General features: G+C 56.0%; 1 long non-coding RNA gene across 1 annotated transcript; it reads right to left on the bottom strand.

Moving 5' to 3' along the window:
• Window positions 1–2,468: 2,468 nt before the first annotated feature.
• LOC106845475 (uncharacterized) lies at window positions 2,469–5,760 on the bottom strand. Its single transcript, XR_006512635.2, has 5 exons — window positions 5,486–5,760; window positions 4,175–4,310; window positions 3,258–3,401; window positions 2,792–2,914; window positions 2,469–2,607 (listed from the first exon to the last, which is right to left on the bottom strand). It is a non-coding gene; the product is annotated as an uncharacterized lncRNA (long non-coding RNA).
• Window positions 5,761–8,812: the final 3,052 nt, after the last annotated feature.

The following is an 8,812-nucleotide window of genomic DNA, read 5'->3' as shown; positions in this document are numbered from 1 at the left end:
CGCATCTGAGACTCAGTTTTCTCATCTGTAAAATGGAGATAAGACCCAGCGTCAGGGCTCTTATGAGGGGCTGGTCTGTGAGCAAAGGCCCTCTCACCCGGCCTGGGATGCAGGGCGCGCTCGGCAGAGGGTCATCCCCTCCCTCCTTGCCCTGAAAGGGAGGGGTGAGGCCTGAGCGGGGCAGGGCCCTAAAGGGGGGCGAGGGGAGGCTGCCCAGTGGGGACAGGGCTCCTCCAAGGGAAGCCCGGGACAGACTGGGCCGAGGAGCAAGGGCCAGGCAGCAGGTGGGTCCCAGGAGGCCCTTGGTGCTCAGATGCACGGAATAGGGCAGCTTGGGCAGGAGTGAGTAGGGAAATGGGTGTTTGGGGCGGATGTGCAGGAAAAGGAGAAGCAGAGAGGCCAGGGCTACGGCCTTCGGGGTGAGGGCTGGACCTAGGGCAGGGGCTGTGGGAAAGGAAGGACCGAGAACAGCCCTAAAAGGTCTATCTTTCCAGACCTTTCTCTGGGCACGCGTGTTTAGAGGGCAGCTGTGGGTTTTTTATGGCATTGTGCTATGCGTCCACTGAGCGATTCTCTCATCACACCCTGCCCGTTCAGGGGCATTTTGGTGGAAGCAAACGACAGCTCTGGGGCTCAGAGCCCCTCTTCTCTGAGTGCCCCACCCTCTCAGGGCCCAGCCAGGGCCTCGTCTGCGGACTGCCTTCATCTGTAGGATGGATAAGAGTGGGCATCTCACAGGCTGGCACGAATGTGGATGAGAAGGCCTGTGACAGCCTCTGGCCCTTGGCAGGTGCTCGGCAAAGATGCACGGCCCTTCCTTTTCCACCACCAAGAAAAGGATGCAGGACTCTAGGCCAGGGCCTGCCTGGGCAGGCAGGGGCGTGAGAAACAAGGCCTGTGGCAGACGCCACCAGGGCCGGATCCTGGTCCCGCCCGAACTTGGGGGCTTAAAAAAACAGAAGTTTCTTCTCCCCAGCTCTAGAGACCAGAAGTCCAAAATCAACGTGTCAACAGGGTCACGCTGCCCCGAAGGCTCTAGGGGAGGACGCTTCTTTGTCTCTTCCAGCTTCCAGCGGCCCCAGGTGTCCTTGGCTCATGGCTGCATCACTTCCATCTCTGCCTCCACCCTCACGTGGCCTTCTGGAGACGTCAGAATGTCTCTGTGCGTCTTCTCCTCTTCAGTCTCTTACATGGGCGCTCGTCATTATATTTGGGGTCCGCCCTGATCCAGGAGGATCTCATCTCGGGGTCCTTACTTTAACTACATCTGCAAAGACCCTTATTCCAAGTAGGGTCACATTCTGAGGTTCCGGGAGACATATGGGGGGGGCTACTATCCAACCCATTATAGTCTCCCCCTTGGCCCCCCAAATTCACATCCATCCCACGTGCAAACTACATTCACCTCTCATGCCCTCTTGCATATTGTTCAACTGTCTTTGCCTCGGTTTACCCCGCAGAGCTGAGGACAATAATGACCACCTCATGCGGTGGTCGTGTGGATAACATAGGCGTGTATTTACCGGGCGCCCAGCCCAAGGCTCGGTGGGACCAAGTCACGGGAGCTACCGTCAGACAGTCCTCAGCCCCCACCACCCCTCCCCAGCTCCACCTTCTGAAACGATAATCTCCACGACAACGGGGACTTGTGTCTGTTTAACTCACTCCACATTGTTCCACAAACCCCAGGCCCTCCTGCCGGCTGGTCACGATGTGTGGAGACCCAGGGCCTCGTTGGGGCCCAGGGAATAAAAGAGAAGATCTGCGGGCGCGGCTTCCAGCTGGAGGTGTGGGGTCAAGTCCCAGCCCTGCCGCCACCACACACAGTTGGAACCTCAGTTTACCCCTCTGTAAGTGGGGGATAAGGCAGGTCTGAGCCACCAGAACACAACCCTGCGTGCTGCCATCCTGGGCACACAACCCAGTGGGTTCCCAGCCCCCTGCACAATCCAGCAGGCGGCTCCCCAGGAGCTGGATGGCGCCCTGGCCCACCTCTCGTGGCCTCTTCTAGCCAGCGGCCGGGGTGTACGTTAGCCCAGCCCTGCCCAGCCGAGCCATCCAGGCCACCCCCATGTGTCCAAGGCTGGCACTGGGTTTGGTGTTAAAAGACCCTCTTCACATGCAGTGAGCTGAAGACCCAAAATAGATGACACGGGTGCCCCAATCCTGATTCTGCTTCTCAGAGAGCACCCTGCCCCCAACAGAGTCCTGAGGACTGCCTGGGCTCGGTCCCCTGACCGGGCACTTCCTGGACCCATATAGACCCAGCAGAGGGGTCAACTCAAACCCAGGGCAAAAAGTCTCCCACTTGCGCCCAGGGGTCGCCGTTCAAGGTCAACAGGGACTGAGGGACCCTCCACAGGGCAGCAGTGACAGCTCCTGGGCTCCAAGCCCCATGGCCCCCAGGCGCTCCATGGGCCCCACATGCGAGGCTCCCGGGACTCTGGAGCCTGCGGCTGGGCCGCATGTGACGTCTTCTTCCACAGAGAGCAGCGAGGTGCACAGCTCAGGCCCGCTGGCCTACAGGTGATGTGCGTCCCTGGCCCCAGGGATCCTCATCCTGGGTGGGGGTTCTCACTCGGGCTTGGCTGTCCGGCACCTCCCTGTCTTAACAGCAATCATAAAAACAATAAAAATAACAGTACTAGTTAACATGTGTGTGCCTTGCTCCCGCCTGGTGCTGTGCAAAGCGCTTCACCTGTTGACCCAGTCAACCTTCAGGACTACCAACCCACTTATCACCAGCCTCCTTTTCAGGATGGGGAAACTGAGGCACAGGGCAACAACTCACTTCCTCAAGGTGACAGGGGGAGTCAATGGCCGAGCTGGGATGCGGAACCCTGTAGGCTGGCTGCTGGTGTCTGTGTCTTCAGCCCTCCCCTCTCTGGTTGGCATTCGAGTCTTCAAATCCGTGCTGCTCAGAGAGAGACAGCGCTTCTGAGATGCTTCTTCACAGACAACCAGGTGAAGACGGGCCTCAGGAGCGCTAATCCTGCAGGCTCCTCCTCAAGTCCTGGGAGCTGGCCCCGTGCCCCAGGGTCCAGCCCTGACCCTGTATCTGGCCAGCATGTACTGGTCCCCCACTCCCCTGCTCAAACCTCCAAAGGCCTTCCATACGAATTAGAATCAAGTCCAAACTCCTAGCCACAGCACCGGGGCAAGCTGCCTTCCTCCTCCCCCAATCTGCTCTCCTGCCCTGTTCCCCTCTGCTCCACTTCCTGCCTTCCTTCTGGTTCCCGAACACGCCCAGTTTGTACCTGCCTCAGGGCCTTTGCACCTGCTGTCCCTGCAGTCTTTACATGGCTGGCTCCTTCTCAACATGCGGGTCATACTTCACATGGAACTTGCTCAGTGAAGCCTTCTCTGACCACCCAGGCTAAAGCAGACTTAATGCAAACACACTGAAAGAACGAGACAAAAGGATGATTCTTTCCCACCAGCAAGGGGAGGGTCAGGGCTGGGATTGGACCAGCCCCTCCTTGCGTTCAGCAGATACAGAGGCCGGGAGAGTGGACATGATCAGTCCCGGGACACAAGGTCCCCTAACAAGCCAGGAGGACAGACAGAGAGAGCAGCGTGGGGCAGCGCCGAGGATAACGGGGCCTTTGTCCAGGAGCCTGGGGCCATCTGCCTTCAGGACAATGCCTTAGGGGTCTGGCATCCCGAGGATTTGTGCTGCCTACACGAGGCAGCATCCTGTCCTGGGAGGAGAAGCACCCCTGGGAGGGGTGCGGACGGGTGCGCCTTCCACAGGCCCGAATGCCTCCTTCCTTAGGATCCCATCCGACAGCCAGGGCTCCCGGCTTCCCCACCCTGCGCCCTCATCCCTACCCCCGGGTCCTCTCGGGGCGCCCAGCACCTCAGTTTTACCCCCCGCTGTGTCCCAGGCCTGGGCCTCTCCCCCCAAGTCCTACACTTCTTTAGGGCTCCCTATGGAGCTGACTGGGTCCCCTCAGACCATTTTATTAAACACACTTCACTTATTTACAGTAATCTCAATGCCTCCTCCGGGCTGCTCCCTGTATGAGGCACTGGTCAATGTCCAGCATTAGCAACCAGCTCTCTTGGGAAAGGAAGGAAAAAATATATACATATATATATAAAATAAATTGTACTGACATAAAGGATGTGTATCACACAATTTACAAATTATAATAAAGTGTAAACTCCGTACCAGCAGGTGATTCACAGAACTCTTTCTTTCGTGGACTTTTGGCCCAACTCGTGGATCAGTAGCCAACCTGTGCTTGCAATTGACGAACGCGTGTAGTTCGGACACAAACGTTGGTTGACATTTTCATTTCAGCTGACTGGGAAAATGAAAGCAAAACAACGAAGAAGCATGTCAGACTTTACCTTTTCGCAATGACGTGAACGACTTCTTTGCTGAATCAGAAAAGATTTTTTTTAATCCTGGGAGAGTATTTCCTCAATTTTTTGTGCCATTCGCAGTGTGACGTCGACAGACACGCCATGCTCAATCTGCAGCATTAACATTGTTTCCATCGCTTTCTTAACTCCAGACAATGAACAAAACAATACCTCAGGCCCCGATTTGCAGCGTTTGCCAGTTTTCGTGGTGTAAATGCTCCCACCGCAGCTGATCTCGAGCTGCCAGCAGGAAGTCACGGAACCCAGAATTGGGACCAGGTGCTCAGTGGCCGCCACTGCCCACGTCTGCCTCACACAGACTCCCTGGACCAGTGTCACCTCGGGACCCGGTAGGAGTACGATGCAGTGATCACAGGGAAGAAACGAGTTTTGAGCATTTATTACCTTTGTTCTTAATATAATTGATGTAATTGCAAATTTAAATAATTTAATTTTTAATAATGTCTGTGTTTAACAACCGGTTCACAAAATTTCTGAAAATTTAGCCATCAGCTCTCGCAAGCCAGTATGAGCCGGCTCCAGAACACCACTGGCAGGATCATCTGGTTCCTTGCAAAAATCCTACTTCTTCAACATTCATTTGACAGATATTTCCTGGGTATCTACTACGTGCCAGGCAGTGTTCTAGACGCTGGGGACACAGCAGAGAAGGGAGGTGAGGAGGACCTGCCGTCATGGATTTATGCTCCTCTGGGAGAGAGACAAGGAGCATCTTCGATACACAGAAGTTACTGTCTGTTCTAAGGCAAAGTTGGTGCCAGGGAAAAGAGAAGGGAAGACGAGGAGTGCCGGCGGGGTGGGGCCGTAATCACAGAGTGGTCAGGAGCAGTTCACTGAAAAGATGACATTTGAGCAAAGACTTGAGGGAAAAGGAGAGAAGCATGCAACTGTCTGAGGAAGAAAGTTCCAGGCTGTGGCCACAGCCAGTGCAAAGACCCTGAGGCAGCAGCGTGCCTGCCATGTTTGAGGATCAGTGGAGAGGTCCATGTACCTGGAGCAGAGCATGCAAGGGGAGAGTGAGAAGAAGGTCACAGAGGAAGTCACACAGGGCCTTGGTGGCCTTTGTAGGGCTGTTGAGCTGAGAAGGTCTTACCTCCTTTTTGCAGATGAAGAAACTGAGGCCTGGAGTCACACAGGTAGCAGTGGGAATATGCCAAGAGAATGCTGGGGGCGGGGGGGGGGGCGCGGGGAGCAAGCTCTAACCACTCTGCGCTCCTGCCTCCTCATGGCAGAGGGACTGTCAGCAGGTGTCCAACTTGTCCGGATTCCTCCCTGTCCCCCTAGCCTTAAGTGGCCATGTCTGAGGGTCCCTTGAACCAGAAGCCCTCGAGTTTTGACCCTTCTGACTGTGTGGCCCGTGGGGCAGGCAGGGAGGGGTAGAGACACTGCATCCGGTGTTAGGGAGGAGGCCAACGACAGAGTGTGCAAACCCCAGCTGGGAGGGGTGGAGCAGCTTGTGGGCTGACGAGGCCACACCTCAAAGAGCCTGCCTTGCCCCAGCCCCCTTCTAACCCTGCCCCTGCCACGTGAGCCTGGTCCTCTTGGCAGGAGCTGGACACCTGACCGGGGGGCCGCCATGAGAGTCTCCCCCAACAGGGAGGCGGGGACTGCCAGGACACTGGGCTCCTGTGAGCCTCTGGCTGTTGAAGCGGGCCAGGCTGGTGGGCTTGGGGGCCCAGAGACTGAAACCCAGCGGGCAGCAGAGCCCAGAGAGGAGGAATACTGTCTCCATGGAGGACCAGCAGATCCTGCGCCCTGAGCTGAGCGGGGTGGGACATACACAGGGCCCCCAGCTTGGAAGGGCCCCACGCTGGCTTAATGCGCCATCATCTTAAAATTGTCCCTAATTTTTGAACAAGGGGCCCCACACTTTCATTTGGCCCTGCAAAGGGGACAAGCAGCCCCACTGGACGGGCCCAGGGCTGGCAGGCAGGCAGGAACCCGATGAGGGGGCCCCGCCCCGGCAAGGCCCTCTGGATGAAGGAGGGCAGGTTCCTGCCAGCTGGCAGCCTCTTTGTGCCGCTCCAGGTCCAGGTCACAAGCCGGGGTAGGAGTGGGAGGAAAGAAACCCTGGGGCTCTGGACTATTGCGTCCTCGAAGGGGTGAGCTCTGGTGGGCTTCCTGTCCAGGAGACCCCCGCCCAGCTGGGATCCTGTCTGCAGAGCTCCAGGCCGGGTGAGGAGGGCCAGAAGCTGCTGTTCTGAAACAGACAATTACGGTCAGTCAGCCGGCCTGTTCAATACTCTATTGACAGGTTCACCTTGGCAACCTGAAGCCGGCTCCGTCCACAAGCACCTCTCCTCCGCAGAGAGCCTCCCTCCAGGCTTAAAGGCACACCTCCCTCTCCTCCCAGCTGGGCTGCAGGACTCGAGGGAGGCAGCAGGGCTGAGCACTTCAGCCAGGACAGGAGCAGAAGGTGGGGGGAATCCTCTCACCAACCAGCAGCCCCACTTCCACTCTGCGGTGGGGGCCTCCTCCTTTGTGTCCCCCCAGGCCCAGGGACGTCTCCATAAAGCCCTCACCTACCCAGGACTGGGGCCGCCCCAGCTGGACTCTCCGTCTTGACCCTGGTCTTCTCTAGGGGGTGGACATACGAACCTGGCAGTGGCAGGCGCAGGCGCTCCTCTGTGGGGTTGGAGGGTTCAGGTTTAGGGGGAAATCGTTGGTGTGCCTGCAAAGAACCAGGCATCTCATGAGCAATGTGGAAACCGCGTAGTCGCATTCAGGAGCAGCGTGCACCAGCGCTACAGACTGTGTGGGACAGACACTGGCCTCGCCTTTCTGAAAACGAGAGCTGCCCCAGAGCTGGGACACGTCCTCCAGGACACCCAGTCCCCACCTGGGAGCACAAGGCTTCTTCATAATTCCTGAGGCATGCAAGGGCCACCAGGCAAGAGAGGTTCCCCCTGGGTCGGGCTGAGGAGCAAGTGGGAAGTGATGGGGAGCCAGGCTCACCCTGGGTTCTCTCACTTTAACACCCACAGCATTGCATCTGCGTCCAACTGTCTGTCTGTCTGTCTGTCTGTCCATCAAGACCTATTTGGAAAAAGAAGGCAGAAGTGAGGCTTCACGTAAATGGGAATGTATCTTTGCCGGTGGGGAACCGAGAGGGAGATGAAAAAGCCACATCAGCAGAGTGTGTGGGAGTGAGCGCTCCCAGATAGCTCAGTGTACACACAGCTGTAGCTGGTTTCACAATTCCCAGAGAGAATCGTCTCCCACGAAGGCTTCTGCGGCGAGATTGCTCTGGTCCTGTGCAATATTTCTCTGCTTCGATGGCACTCGCCATCTCCCGGCTGAACACAGAAACCAGCAATCACCAATAGCTTCAAGAAGAGAAGGGCCCTTCCTCCACATGGCCCTTCCTCACGTCTTCTTCCATGACACTCTGCCATTTCCTCGGAGCCAAAGAAAACACCAGTTTCAACAGCATGGGGGCGGGGGGTGGGTATCTATTCCTGAACCTTCCGAGTTGGATGAGTCAAGGAAGACAAAATCACCCCATTAAAATTGTTACTGTCAAATGGCAGGCAATCAACTGGCAGACACAGGCCAGACGGACCTTCGGAAGAAATCCATGGATAGAGCCAGAGCTGGTTCCGAGGCCTGCGCGACTGAACTCTTTCAATAAAAGGAGGAAAGAAAGGCAGGCTTGTGTTTCCATGTCCTGGGGGTCCCCTGTTACTTTTCCATGCTTTTTATTTCCACAGCATCAGAAAGAAACCCGCATCCCAAAGTGACAAGTGGCCAAGGACACCTGTCGGCACCAGGGCACACGTGCGAGTAAGTATTCTGGACCCCCCGGGCCATCAATCAGGGGCCAACAGGGTTCACCTGAACCCCTCCACAAGGAGAGCTGGTGGACTCCATTCACTGAGTCGCCCCCGAGGTTGACACCTCTCCCAGAAGCAGGCCCACCTTCCAACTTCCATGGGCCCTGGGCACTTTGGCCTCGTGGGCCCCTTCCTTCATAAAAAAGTGTTAAAAATTAGTTTCTAAGTGCCTTGGTATAAAGATGAACACATCAGTATTATATATTAAAATACTTTCTTCAATCTAAAGACTTTTTGCTGATTTTAAAAGAAATTAGACATCCATACAGTGGTATACTATTCAGCCTTAAAAAGGGAATTCTGACTCATGCCACATGAATGCACCTTGAAGACATGATGCTCAGTGAAATAAGCCAGACACAAAAGGGCGAATACTGTATGATTCCACCTGTATCTATATGCCGTGTATGTAGGATGGTGGGTGCCAGGGGCTGGGGGAGAGGCATGGGGAGTTATTGTTTAATGGGACAGAGTTCCAGTTTGGGAAGATGAGAGAGTCCTGGAGGTGGATGGTGGTGATGGTTGCACATCAGTGTGAGTGAGCTTAATGCCACTGAACTGAATTGTACACTTAAAAATGGTTAAAA

This window comes from Equus asinus, chromosome 13, assembly GCF_041296235.1.
Source record: "Equus asinus isolate D_3611 breed Donkey chromosome 13, EquAss-T2T_v2, whole genome shotgun sequence".
NCBI classification, from domain to species: domain Eukaryota; kingdom Metazoa; phylum Chordata; class Mammalia; order Perissodactyla; family Equidae; genus Equus; species Equus asinus.
Note: the sequence above shows the minus strand (reverse complement) of the source record. Positions and strands in the feature narration are given on the sequence as shown.